We start from the raw sequence: 15,242 nt of genomic DNA on the forward strand, positions 1-15,242 counted from the left end.
ACAACCTGCATTATCTAATCTGAAATAGCTTCAATCCTATTCACTAAATTTCTCCTCCAGAATCATGTTTATCATCGCCCATAGTTTACATAATTTCTGCAGCCTTCAGCGTGCATGTTTTCACCCACATGCACTGTTCAATTTCTGTGTCTCAGTGTTGTGTGGTGGAAAAACTACAAATAAAGATCGGCCGATACTTTAATGGACATTTACAGTTAATCTCTCTGCAGTTTGGCCGGATTTAAATCCGGTTTGTTCCACAGGGTGATGAGAAAACATAAGAACATTTTTCAGAGTGACATAAAGTTGATCTCTCCGTTCTCAAAAAGGGATTTCATGGCATCTATTTTTAAGTTTTATGATCACAGTGGGGTCTTGATCTCTCAGCTCTTATCAGTGTTTTCCACTCAAAGCGCCCTCTCGCGGATCACTGCTTTACGCCCGCTGGTCACACACGTGTACAGTTTCCTCCGGTTGGCTCGGCAGCAGCAGCAGCCACAGACAGGCACAGCCGGGCATTTTGTGAGCCTGCGGCCCGACGTGGACCCGAGTCCCACCAATCAGGTCACTTGGCATTAAAGTCCGGCTCTATTTTAACTGGACGCGCTGCTTGACCTCAGAGACCGGTGTAATTCTATGTTGCAGTAATGAAGCACACGGTCAAGTCTACTTTCAGTAAACAGGGTTTTCCACACATGGTCGTTTTTTTTTTTTACTTCTCCTTTCAGCTTTATTCGACATCAAAGAGGAGGCAGACACTTAAAGACATAGAGCTTTTCCTCAAAGGTCACAGAGGTCAGATGTTTTAATTATTTTGTGTTTTTGCAGGGATTTATAGCCAAAATACTCAGGTAACATCTTTTTACACCCAATGTAAAAGCTTTTATTTATATAGTAAACAGATACGTTCTTATAATCAGCTACATGTTTCATTCCCAATAACAGCCTGTAATAAAAATGTGTGTTGGAATGAAAATATTCATTATTTTACGCTATAATAATAAAAACATTTTTTAAATCAGTATAGATTTTCATACATCTCTTTTCTCTATCGTCGCTCCACAATCTGGAATACCTCCCAAAAAAACCCAGCTTCAGCTGCTGCATGTTTTAGAAACAAACCAATAACAAACCCCAGATTGTAATCACATGTATTAAAGCTGGGAGACTCAAAACATGTGGAAGAGACTATGTAATAATAATAATAATAATAATAATAATCCATCCATCCATCCATCCATTGGCTACCGCTTTATCCGGGGCCGGGTCGCGGAGGCAGCAGTCCAAGCAGAGTTGCCCAGACTTCCCTCGCCCCAGACACTTCCTCCAGCTCCTCCGGTGGCACCCCAAGGCGTTCCCAGGCCAGCCGAGAGACATAGTCTCTCCAGCGTGTCCTGGGTCTGCCCCGAGGCCTCCTACCAGAGGGACATGCCCGGAACACCTCCCTCGGGAGGCGTCCGGGGGGCATCCGAAATGGATGCCCGAGCCACCTCAGCTGGCTCCTCTCGATGTGGAGGAGCAGCGGCTCTACTCCGAGCTCCTCCCTGGTGACTGAGCTCCTCACCCTATCTCTAAGGGTGCGCCCAGCCACCCTACGGAGGCACCGGGCAACAACAATAATAATAATAATAATAATAATAATAATAATAATAATAATAATAATAATAATAATAATAATAATAATGATGATGATGATGATGACAATAATAATAATAATAATAATAATAGTAATAATAATATAATGATAAAAGGATGCATGTTCTATTTGCTTTCACACCAAAACTACATTCTTAAATGAAAAAGTACTTTAGTATCTAACTTTCAACCTTTAATTACTTTTCCACACTGGAATTGAGCTGTAATTTCTTTTAGTTTATCGCTTGTTTCTTCACATTATTATGCACCGATGTGTCCAGATGTGTATACAACTGGATACTATTGGCAGGTCTTGTAAAGTTCACACTTATGATAAGTGAATGTCACATTTGACGTGTGTGTACTCGTTTTTTTTTTTCTATGCAAAAGTCCTTTAATACATGTTGTGTCTATCTAATTTGAGCAGTAGATTATATGGATATAAATAAACAGAAAGATAAAGGAATGCCATGACAATGTCGAGCTAGTTCTGGATTTGATGCACTGAAACCAGGTGCAGTTTGTGGGGACATTAATGTTTCTCTGCCTCACCACCTCTGCATGTTGGCTAATTATAGCTACAAATATCATGTATTTGCTCCATCACATTGCGAATTTAAAATATCTGACATTAATTTATTATTCCAAATAGCTACGTGAGCTCTTTGGTTGACAGTGACAGCACGGCCTCTCATCACAGTGTTGTTTTTTTCCCTTCTTGCAGGCCCAGAAGAAAACAAGAACGAGAAGCTTCACAGCACCTCCTGCTGATCGCGTCTGAAAGGTCACTGCTCTGCTCCAGCACAGCTGCCATGACAGGCTAAGAAAAACAACACTGCCTCACATTTCAAAGGAAAACGGCCAATTTTTACTACAATCTCACTGTATTTACAGACTCCAAAGAAATGGGACAAATGGGGGAACCATGCAGGACTTTTTTCTTCATATATGTGGACTTATGGAGCTAAATCCACGTGGTACACAGTAAAATCAGCAGTGTTGATTTAACACTTAAAGAGTTCATTTTAACACTAATTCAGTGAACATATGGTCCTAACCTACAGAGAGTAAAAGTTACACTCCACTTGGTGTTGAATTTACAGAGTCAATTTAACTCTCATACTAGTTTATATTTTACACTATTTCACACTACACTACACTGAAAAGCGTTGATCAAGTTTAACACTATAAGAAAAATAACACCCGTATTGTTACTTACAGATGACACTAAAGCTTTTTTTTAGTCTTAATCAGGATTGGCTCTTTTCAATTTACTCTTGGCAAGTGTTAAACTTATGTCACTGTAGAGAAATTACTCTCTCCAGTGTTCAGTTTTTAATTACTCCTGCAAGTGTTAAACATTAACCTGTATATTTATGCCAGAATATAAATCTATATATAATTTCACAAGCATTTTGTGATTTTTCTCCCATGCCCAGGCAGCATTTACAACAACTTCAAAAGCGAGAAAACCACAAACAATTATATTTAGTCCTTAATGACAATTTATTGAAATTAAAAAGATGAAACCCAAAGGTTTTACTCTGCAATAACAGATGATATTAAATTTGCATTTTTGACAAGTGAAACAGCTTCTTTTCACATATAGTTGTAGTCGTATGTTCCAGAAAACTACACAAAACACTGGTCAAACCTGCATAAGATGGCAATATGGGACAATAAAAAGGGAGGAGTCAGTTGGTCCATATGCCATCTGTACATCCATTGGCTTGAAATAAAACAACTCTTTAACATTAAACACCTTTAGTGCATTAAATGGCTTTAACAAGATTTTATATGCATGGTAATGTTCCTGAAAACAAACAGTTTCACCACCAGAGCCAGTTAGAATAACTTGCTCATCTTTTGCAAAAATAGCTTGAATCTTACTGGCATCTCATCAGCTACCTCAACACATACCATTAAACCAGGGCGATATTCAGTTCCGCAATGCTTCACCCAGTTCACTGATAGAACATTAGTAGATAAGTCAACATTGAGTTTGGCAGAAATCTCAAGACATTTACATTTTCCAAGTTGCACCATCTTTCCCAGACCAGTAGTTAACCTGCACTGGCTAAAAGACTCCCAATGCAAGGCCACGTCTCTTTGGTGCCTTTTGGCGCCTTTTGGCCAATGTTTTGGTAATATTTTTGAAACTCTTCAGTTGAGTCTTAAAAAAGGTGTGTTTTGCCTCATATCGCATACACCACATGTGCAAAATAGGTCCGATATTTCTTATACATCGAGGATAATGCACCATGAAGTGGTGTTTAGGCAACAGATTTCTAGAAGGAAACAGACACTTGAAAAGCTGATGATGTTCAACAATAATGTGTTTCAGGAAGATGGTCATACCATCTGTTACTGCAGGAGAAAACACTATATTGACTATCTGCGGAAGCAGCATTAAACGATGCCAGTACCCATTGTCTCCCTGAACTATGTCCCTAAATATCAATGGGATGTTATGCAATAAAAACCAGGATTGTATTGCATTAAGGCCCAAATCATTACTTCCATCAAATAAATTAACTGCTGGTGGAAGATTTCTTCTCTCAGTATAGCCGTAGTTAAAGGACTGAATTCTGAAGTCATGTCAGCAGTGAGGATGTTAATCATCTGTCGCCGGGAAGAGTCAGTCAGGCCTTTTGTCCGGTTGTACTCCTTGATAATACGGTCTCCACCTGGTTTCTTGGTCAGTGCAGATTCAACCACCTGTGAATTGACAAGGCAAAGGACAATTCAATAATCAATTAAAATTAGGTCATCTTTAACAGTTTAAAGTCAACACACCTTTAAAGAATACTGAATGTGTGCAATCCCTAAAGGACAATGTCACAATAAACAGATTTTCACACATAAACTTACACTTTTGGCACCATCATCTGCCTTCTGCCTTTTTCTGGCATGGCTGAGATCCTCATCCAGGATGACTGTATCATCAGAGCTACAGGCTGCAAGTTCCAGGATAATCGTATCATCGGGACTGCAGGCTGAACCTTCCACTGGTGAATTTGTATTGTCATGCAAGACAACAGCAGAAGAAGATGTTCCTGACCAACAGTCAGATGAAGCTGTTCCTAAATGTAGTTGAGGAGAGAGAGAAAGAGAGAAAAGAAGGAAAAAATGAACACATGTTTGTCAGTTTTTCGGCACACAGCAGCAGAATTGTGTTACCAAAATTCTGTGGACTTTGCTGAAAAAAAACAGGAATCGGGGGAGAGAAAGTTTACCACTGTCAAATCTGATGGTAAATACGCCAGCACTTGGTTGCTGAACCAGCTCCTCAAAGACATCGCCATCAATCTCAGTTCCTGTCTCATCAAATACTCGAACACCTTCGCTCACAGGTGGGATGGCGAATTTCAAGAAAGCTTAGGAAATAAACACATGCAGGGAGTCATTTGATGTGAAATCTTCAAGATCATTAAAAGGTAAGCCCCACAGAAATTACTTATTGATGCCTTTTGAACATCCTATGCTAATCTGGACACACGGTTTGCCCTTCCAAGTTTGAGAGAACAGAGTTCCCTTCATACCACACTGCTAAGGTGAGGAAACAAACTTAACTAAGCTGACCAACAACGATGTCAGCTTTTGATGGTTCTGACCTCTGGATATCATCATTTTGGTGAGCACCAAGGGAGCTCACCAAAAAAGAGATTTGGATGATTTTTCAGTTTAAACAGAAATCATGTGCAGATCTAAAAATCCAATAGCACATCCACCTTTGCTTGTACAAAGGAGCAGGACTGAAGGCTTACCACAACTTAAGAATTCATCGATTAAACATGTGATAAATAGAAATGATTCAGTATCAATAGGTTAATGACAACATTTTCTGTTCCTGTTTCACTAATTTACTGTTGAAAGAAAATTATTATTTTTTTTACTCTTAATTCAGTTAATTTTGACGTTGAATTATTTATAAGTACCTCAGATGTTTTTATGTCGTTCTCATTTGACCTGATCATGGATTGGAGATGAACCTGAGCCACTCACCCGCCAGTGCAAGAGATGTCAGTGGAGAAATCCAAGATGGTGACGTTGTGGACGCCGCCATACTCATTTACAGGTCGCCGTCATCTTGAAATCGTGCGGGGCGGAAACATGACCGGAAATGACGGAAAATGGCGCACCGGAAGTGGCGTTCACATAAGCAACATACAGACTTTGACTTAGACTTTCTTTATTGTCATTGCACAGTACATCACACAGTGAGGAAACTGGCAACGGAATTTCGTTGCTTAGCAACCGGTAAAAAAGGCATTAAAAAAACCGTATTTAAACATATTGAAAAAAAGTAGTGCAATTTTAAAAATAAGGTCATATGAACATTAAATAAAAGAGCAGGATGAGAAATGGGATAGATTAAAATTGAATAATTGCACAGTGTGATATTGCACAGAATAATGTTATTTGGCATTTAGAAGCCTGATGGCCAGGGGAAAGAAGCTGTTCTTCAGTCTGTTTGTTCTGCAGCGGCTGCTGTGGAACCTCTTGCCGGATGCCAGGAGGGTGAACAGTCCATTATGGGGGTGGGGGTGGTCAGAAAGGATCTGGTGAGCTCTGGTGAGGCAGCGTGTGTCTGCAATGTCCTGCATGGCTTCAACATCATGCATGTGGAACGTTTATCGAACCTGGCTCCTGGTTTCTTCATCTCAGATTAAAAAAAAAAAAAAAAAAAAATGTGTGAATGAATCTTAAAAAAAAAAACAGGAAACAAACCAGCCTGATCTAAACTTTGTGTGCAGATTTCAATCTTTTAACAAGCACGTGATGCAATATGCATCCAAATCTGCACTGAATTTGTAAATCAACAATAAAGTACATAAACAATTTGCACACACACAAAAAAAATTGCAACAAATCGATAATTAAAATACTGACAAAAAGAAGAGACAACCGTCCTGTTTAGCCTGCAGGACAGGACATCTGTGGTTTCACACTTAAATCATACGACTAATTGGATTTGGATTCTTCTCTGCTTCATGCGCCAGTCGCAGGAAATGCCCTCATTTACGCTTCAGCAGCACGTCTTTTAAACTTGTTAAAACATGCATTAAAGGACTGCATTTCATGCAACAGCACGGAGGCTGTTTATATTCTATTGAGATTTCTTTTTACATTTATATGCATAATTGTTTGGAAACTCACTCCGTCTCTTCACAAGGTCACCAGATTGCTGCTTTTATTTTGATATTTTGAATACAGTGGAGTAGTAGTCCTGAGTAGTCCTGCATTAGACTTTATAACCTTATATCAAAACTTATTCTTAGATATGTAATGGAATCATCCAAAATGACAACTGTTAATCGTCTGTGCAGTTTCAGACGTCCTCTGACGGGACGTGCAACAAAATACCATCTTATTCTGTGCAAATTGCCAGTCAATACATGCTTCATGGTCCCATTTAAAAAGATGCTGGATCTGTTAAAACCGTTATAAGAGACCGTGTGCATCCAATGCTGATTTTGGATTGTTTGTCAACTGAGTCTTCCTCTGTCAGAAGGAAACGGTTGCTCCAATGTAGTTTAGAGGGTTTATTCAGGAGGGCAGGTACATGGAGACGGGGATGGCTTACAGGAGATGATAGAACGATGATAGAACAAAGGTGCGTAGATAATCGGTGAGGGTGTTGATGTGTATGTGTGTGGGTATGTGTGTGTGTGTGGTTATCTGGAAAGGAAACACAATCAAATGTATATTAATAAACATGTAGGCAGACTGAGGTTATTTACAGGTGTATGATTGATGACAAGTACCCACAAACTCCACTAGTGGGCCCTCTAACATCATAAAGGAACTTAGAGGTTCAATAACTCTCCAAATTGTGGAAAATACTACAAAAAATGGGCAAAATATGCATTAAATATAAGACATACAATTATCCAATAGACCATAACTTAACTATATACGATGGATGGCAACTTTAAGAGCACATATGACGCACCGAAGCAAACTGCTACATTATAGCATGGGAATAACGCGAGTGTAGCAACTTCTTTCTCCAGGCTAATAACTCGGAAATAAACACACCTGTCATGAAAACAACTATACTCACATCGTAAGGACGCACACGGCACTCATACACACGGGATTTACACAGAATTGACAGAGGATGGCCATTCTCTGTGCCGTGGATGCTGCTCTCACGTCACCAGACCAAGTCAAAAGGTGAAAGCTAACGAACGAAACTCAATGAAGAGAACTACAAGTAAACACGGGCATTCTGGGTACTGTAGTCCTTTAGGGCACGGACTTTTAACAACCGTCATTTAAAAAGTGTATCTAAGTGTATCGTTTAAATTTATGTCCTACCCAGATATTTTATGTCCTACCCAGATATTTTTACATTTGTATATTTGTATATTTGTATTTCCTACTTTTATATTCTATTCTATTGTATTTTATAACATTCCTAGGTACCAGAATGCTGCAACAAAACAATTTCCCTTCGGGGATGAATAAAGTTATCTATCTATCTATCTATCTATCTATCTATCTATCTATCTATCTATCTCTCTCTCTCTCTCTCTCTCTCTCTCTCTCTCTCTCTCTCTCTCTCTCTCTCTCTCTCTCTCTCTCTCTCTCTCTCTCTCTCTCTCTCTATCTATCTATCTATCTATCTATTAATCACAGAATCAAACTCATCCTCAAAATAACATTTTTCATAAAGGATTATTTGAAGCGATAATCATCAGAAGCATTTTGATTGTGAAGGAAGTTTATTTCTGAAAAGTTGCGAAACAAGAGTCATTCATCAACTTCAGGGTGAACACAACAGCACAAGGTCTTCCTGATGGTCTTGAAGACTCTGCCCATCGCCTTTTTGAAACGCTTGAAGCGACTCCTGGTGGTCGAGACCACAGGGACCTCATCTGGTCCACACTCCTCAGATGAACCAGAATCTTCCTCCTCCACATCGACACTCTCTTCTGTGACTGAAATAATGTTAATGGCGTCGGTGGTGTCGACGTCCCTGAAGGGCCCAGAGAGCTCTGAAACGCCCGAGTCCGAGTCCTGGGGGTCTGATGCCTCCGGCAGATTGTTACTCGTCTGGTCCTGGGAAGGACCTTTGAGGGGCTCCTGGTCTAGAGGCTCCTGGTCTTGGGGCTCCTGGTTTAGGGGCTCCTGGTCTAGTGGCTCCTGGTCTTGGGGCTCCTGGTCTTCAGGCTCCTGGTCTTGGGCCTCCTGGTTGACGGGGTTGTGGCTGAGGTAGTACTCACTGAGGTAGGACCGGGTGATGAAGGGGTGTTTCAGCGCTTCCTGGGGGGTCAGTCTCTTCCCTGGGTCCACATCAAGCAGCCCCTTGAGAAAGTCGACTAGCGCCGCTCTTTCGTTACACTCGATGTCGTTGGTGACCGGATAGATCTGCATTGACAAACAAAGTCCGGTTAGCGGGTCGGCTCGGAGAAGGGTCACAAAGCCAAATTGCCCGTTTACATGACGGCGCTGCCTGCAGCAACTGGAAATGCAACTTTATGAGATCTAAAAAAGGCTCCGACTCCGTTGTCGTGTTGACGGACGAATGAACAAAGCAGCAAACAAGGAACTACTTCAACTTTGAAACAAGAGCATCAATGCTTAGTTTAAACTTTTTTCTTGTAGATATTAATACTAGAGAGGAGATCCACTGTTAAACTGTGTTGCTGAAAAACCAAACAAAAAATGCGTGAAAAGTTTAATGTATAAACATGAATAGCCCGGCTAAATGAACCACCTTAATATTTGCTGGATTCATAAATTACTGCAACTTCAAAACTATTGAGCGCACCTGAATATAAGCAGCACCCACCGAATTTTTAAAAAAAAGAAGAAAGTTGGGAGTTACGTGATGCACCTGAACGCATCACCCATATATCTGCGATCAGTTAAAATACATAAATCAGCTGCGTCATTTTAAAAAAAAAGTGTGAAAAAAGCAGCAGCTTCTAGTCTGGAAATTACGGTAATATCTCCTTTTTCCTGTGGTCCAAATAGTTGAAATGATTTAACTTTGTCATCCATAACAAATGTCCTGTAATTCTCCAAAGTATTTATAGTCACATGAAGGTTGCATGTGTGACATTTAGTGAGCTTTAAACTGAATGAAAAATGTACAAGATTTACAAATGAAAGTGTAAAACTCTCCTGAAGATGTTTGAGTGTATTTCGTTGTTTTGTGATGCCTTGTTAAATTACATGTGAGAAAGTGAAGAAGACAGAAGCAGTGAGAGAGTTGGTCAACCGTCAGAGAGAGTACCAACCTTCATCAGGTTATCCAGGAGGGGGTACGATAAAGAGGCTTCCTTTCCTGCTGGCTCGTCGTTCATCTCAACAAATTCTTCAGGTGTCTGCAGGAACACAAATATCACAACTGTTAGAGAAATGTTCCCAGCAAGATTATTTAACCAAGTCCAACCAGAGAAAGGTATTTTACCAAGAGCCGCCATCTTGAGCCGTCTACGTCGCCCTCCTCCTCAGTGAAGAAGCGCCTTGTGTAAACCCCCTCTGACAGCAGGCGGTCTGGTGGCTGGCCCAGGGTCTGAACAATACTCTTCATCTGCAGGCAGAATCACAGTCACATGAGCAGAGGTTCTCACACCTTCTACTGGAAACATGTAGGAAACAGGCAGACCTACCATCTTATACTCAGAGTCCATGGGGAAGAGGTAGGTGTCGAAGAAGAGGAAGGCTAGGGTGCAGCCCAGCCCCCACACATCCACCGCCTCGTTGTACTGGACACCGAGACTGACCTCCGGCGCTCTGAGGAGGAAACACAGGAGAGTTGAACACCTGACCAACATGGAGCCTGGTAGTGTGGATGAAAACCAAGACGTGACCGTACCTGAATCCAAGAGCCTGGCACCACATGCCAGGAAAGATTTCGCAGACTGGAACCCCCAATCCAAAATCTACCAGCTTGACTTTCACCGGCCTCTCCTCTGCATTCACCAGCATAATATTGTCTGGCTTGATGTCACCGTGCACGAGAGCCAGTCCCTTGAGAGCGTCGAGAGCTACCAGGATCTGCAAGGCAAAGCATGAGAGGACGGGTCAGTGAGGACGCACTCCCAGTTTCTTCTTGATCGGACAAAGAGGTTATTGGAGCCAATTAAACAAACCTGCTCCGCGACGTCACGAATCCTGAAAAGAGACATGGACGCGTTTTCCTGGACCATTAGCTTGAATAGGTTGATGTCTAGTTTTTCAAATACTAGACATGTGTGGCCCATGTACTCAAAGATTTCCAGCAACTTGACAAGGTGGTTCTGGTCTGGATCTACCGCGCTGATTGCCTCCAACATGGTGAGCTGGAGGGAACAAAGAGGAACACGTGGTCAGGATCCTGGAACAAACTCTTGACGGTGAAGAAAAGATGTGAATATAGAAATATCAGAGGTGTAAATATTCACCTCACGCTCTGTGTAGGCCTGAATACACCTTTTCAAGATCTTGATTGCCACTTTCTCATGGCTGTCCACGTCCCAGCACTGCAGCACTTTTCCAAAGGCGCCCTCTCCGAGGACCTGCTCTATAACAAACCTGCTGGAGGCTCCGATGAGGGTCTCTCCTATCTCAAGGCTGAATTCACGATGGCCTGGAGAAGAGAGATTGCTTAGTGTGTGTGTGTGTGCATGAACAGGATGGGAGGACATTTCTGGGTTGATGAAGACACATTTGAACAGAGATGCTCAATTAATAATGTCAATGAAACTTAAATACTGAGGTCAAGATATAAAGGGCTTTTCCTCTCATGACACGTTCAGGAGCTTTTGAACCTTTTTTTTTCTCTCTCCAGCACTTAAGAGCTGATTTCAGGAAGATGAATCTCCATTAAGGTCTGTGGGTTTTGCTTCAGAGTAATATGTTTCCTTTTTTCATTTTTCATTGGAAGTGACAAACAGTGATGGCCATTATCCACATATTTTAGAGGCTTTGAGCAATATATCTGCTATAGTTCGGCCATCTTTTCTGAAAATTGACCGTCTAAATGATGGCTGGACGGCTCCTTGCCTAAGACCACGATGAGTTTAGATGTATGAAATGTGGTGAACTGCAACAGGCGCTGAAAAACTGTCCCAAACTACAACTGGAAAAATACTACATATCATGTATATTTGAAATAAGTAGTGATAAAACTATTTAAAAAATGCTGAAAATCAATCCTTTGTGTGTTGTTGGAACTAAAAACAAAACATGGAAAGTTTGAACACTGAATGAATCAAACTAAAGCTACTGAGTGAGCAGGATTTTCTGGAGTTACATGAAATGAATCCAGCAATATTTTCCTTCAAATTATCTGTTCAGTCAGAGCTGCTGTGTGCCCAATTTACATTGACTCATCCTGGCTGTCTCAGAAGTTGAAACCTCTTCTGACTGGGGCTCCTGGTCTAGAGGCTCCTGGTTGACGGGGTCGTGGCTGAGGTAGGACTGGGTGATGAAGGGGTGTTTCAGTGCTTCCTGGGGGGTCAGTCTCTTCTCTGGGTCCAAATCAAGCAGCCCCTTGAGAAGGTCTAATAGCGCCGCTCTTTTCTTCCGCTCATTGTCGTCCTTGACCGGATACAACTGCATTGACAAACAAAGTCCGGTTAGCGGGTCGGCTCGGAGAAGGGTCACAAAGCCAAAAATGCCCATTTACATGACGGCGCTGCCTGCAGCAACTGGAAATGCAACTTCATGAGATCTAAAAAAGGCTCCGACTCCATTGTCGTGTTGACGGACGAATGAACAAAGCAGCAAACAAGGAACTACTTAAACTTTGAAACAAGAGCATCAATGCTTAGTTTAAACTTTTTTATTGTAGATATTAATAATAGAGAGGAGATCCACTGTTAAACTGTGTTGCTGAAAAACAAAACAAAAAATGCGTGAAAAGTTTAATGTATAAACATGAATAGCCTGGCTAAATGAACCACCTTAATATTTGCTGGTTTCATAAATTACTGCAATTTCCAAACTATTGAGCGCACCTGAATATAATCAGCACCCACCGAATTTAAAAAAAAAAGAAGAAAGAAATTTGGGAGTTACGTGATGCACCTGAACGCATCACCCGTATATCTGCGATCAGTTAAAATACATAAATCAGCTGCGTCATTTAAAAAAAAAAGTGTGAAAAAAGCAGCAGCTTCTAGTCTGGAAATTACGGTAGTATCTCCTTTTTCCTGTTGTCCAAATAGTTGAAATGATTTAACTTTGTCATCCATAACAAATGTCCTGTCATTCTCCAAAGTATTTCTTCCAGACATCAAGTCACATGAAGGTTGCATGTGTGACATTTAGTGAGCTTTAAACTGAATGAAAAATGTACAAGATTTACAAATGAAAGTGTAGAACTCTCCTGAAGATGTTTGAGTGTATTTCGTTGTTTTGTGACGCTTTGTTAAATTGCATGTGAGAAAGTGAAGAAGACAGAAGCAGTGAGAGAGTCGATCAACCGTCAGAGAGAGTACCAACCTCTATCAGGTCATCCAGGCTGCCGCGAGGGCGAAAACAAGAGGCTCCCTTTCCTGCTGGCTCGTCGTTCATCTCAAAAAATTCTTCAGGTGTCTGCAGGAACACAAATATCACAACTGTTAGAGAAATGTTCCCAGCAAGATTATTTAACCAAGTCCAAGTAAATACTGAGGTCAGTATATAAAGGGCTTTTCCTCTCATGACACGTTCAGGAGCTTTAGAACCTTTTTTTCTCTCAGGCACTTAAGAGCTTATTTCAGGAAGATGAATCTCCATTAAGGTCTGTGGGTTTTGCTTAAGAGTAATATATTTCCTTTTTTCATTTTTCATTGGAAGTGACAAACAGTGATGGCCTAACCCTAATGCTGAAAATCAATCCTTAGTGTGTTGTAGAAACTCAAAACAAAACATGGAAAGTTTGAACACCGAATGAATCAAACTAAAGCTGCTGAGTGAGCAGGATTTTCTGAAGTTATTTGATTTTACATGAAATGAATCCAGCAATATTTCCCTTCAAATTATCTGTTCAGTCAGAGCTGCTGTGTTCCCAATTTACATTGAGTCATCCTGGCTGTTTTCACAGCTTCTCCATTTCGTGTGAGGACATTACTCAACTGAAGAAGACATAGTTCCTCTCTTAATTTTTTGCTCAGTTGTCTCCAAAGTTGAATCCTCGTCTCTTGCTCGTGTGCTGAAAGTCGTAGCTGATGCTCGCAAATACTCGCAAATACTCTCCTGAACTCTAGGACCTGAAGTGTGCAGCTTTGAAGACTGTGATGACTTTATAGGTTCAATTCTGGCTTTGATCTCCCTTGTGGCAGTGTACACAAATGGTTTGCAAAATGTCATCATCAATGGAGATGAAAGTAGATCAAAGGAGATATCTTTGATCTCCTTTCATCACCATTGATGGAGATATCCCTTGATCTCCTTTCATCACCATTGATGATGACATTTTGCAAACAATTTATGTACACTGGATTTTTTGGGGTTTTGTTCTAAAAGCATTAAGCAAATCAAATCATAGACATATCTTTAACCAAAATGTCACTTTCTTTATCTTTCTTCATCCTTTTCTCTCCCATTTACTACTGATGATAAAATATGTATGCACACTAATATAGCATAGACACCCCTGTTTATTCATGTCTACACACTCAAATGCACTGTGGGACAGGGTGTACAGTTCCTGTGTGTGTGTGTGTGTGTGTGTGTGTGTGTGTGTGTGTGTGTGTGTGTGCGTGTGTGCGTGCGTGCGTGCGTGCGTCTGCGTTTGCCATTATTTTACTCTTTTCTTTAAAAAATGTAACTAGCAGAGTTACAGTTAGTTAGTCAGTTCAAACACAATTCAATGTCCATACAAGGTGATAAATCACAATAATGTGTGAGAGTTAACAAGGCTCACAACAATTTAATTAATAATTCTCCTGATTAAAAAGGGGTTTCAAGGACTCAAGTTTTCCACCAGATTTCAGGATTCACACACAATTCTTTTTTTCTTTTAACAGTAAAACGTACGGGTGAAGCCCACTCCTGGATATAACTAATTTCCTTGTCCCATGGTATAAAAGAATAAACAAAAAAACAAAACCTGGTTCTGGTAATAAGGCAAAATAATGGCAAAATAACACATTTCTTAAGCTTATAATCAGAACTTAACTTTTTCTTTAATGGCATAAGTATAAAATGCATCATATCCATGAATTTCAATCTCCCGGAAGATCTGCCATTAAATAAAAAAAATAATAAATGTGTGTTTATGTTTGTGTGTGTGTATTTGTATGTCAGACATGGTGATAAACTGGAGACAGGAAATGAAGTGGGAGTAACTGAACAATAGACAGAGCAGCAATTTGTTTGTGGATGGATATATATGATAGATAGATAGATAGATAGATAAATACTTTAATGATCTCCAAGAGAAATTCACACATATATCACATATATACATGTATGTGTGTATATATATATATATACAGGGAGTATTTGTTCTGACATTATGAGCACTAAGAATCATACATGCACCTTAACACATGTTGGACGTACTGTATCATCATGCTGCTTGTTGAAGTGGAAATGGTTGTGGTTAGGATACATTTTGAGTTTAATTGCTTAAAAAAAAAGAAGCTTTTTCTGTTTATTCAGTTTGAATATGCAAATAA

The sequence above is a fragment of the Blennius ocellaris genome (genome assembly GCF_963422515.1).
Source record: "Blennius ocellaris genome assembly, chromosome: 16".
Classification (NCBI taxonomy): domain Eukaryota; kingdom Metazoa; phylum Chordata; class Actinopteri; order Blenniiformes; family Blenniidae; genus Blennius; species Blennius ocellaris.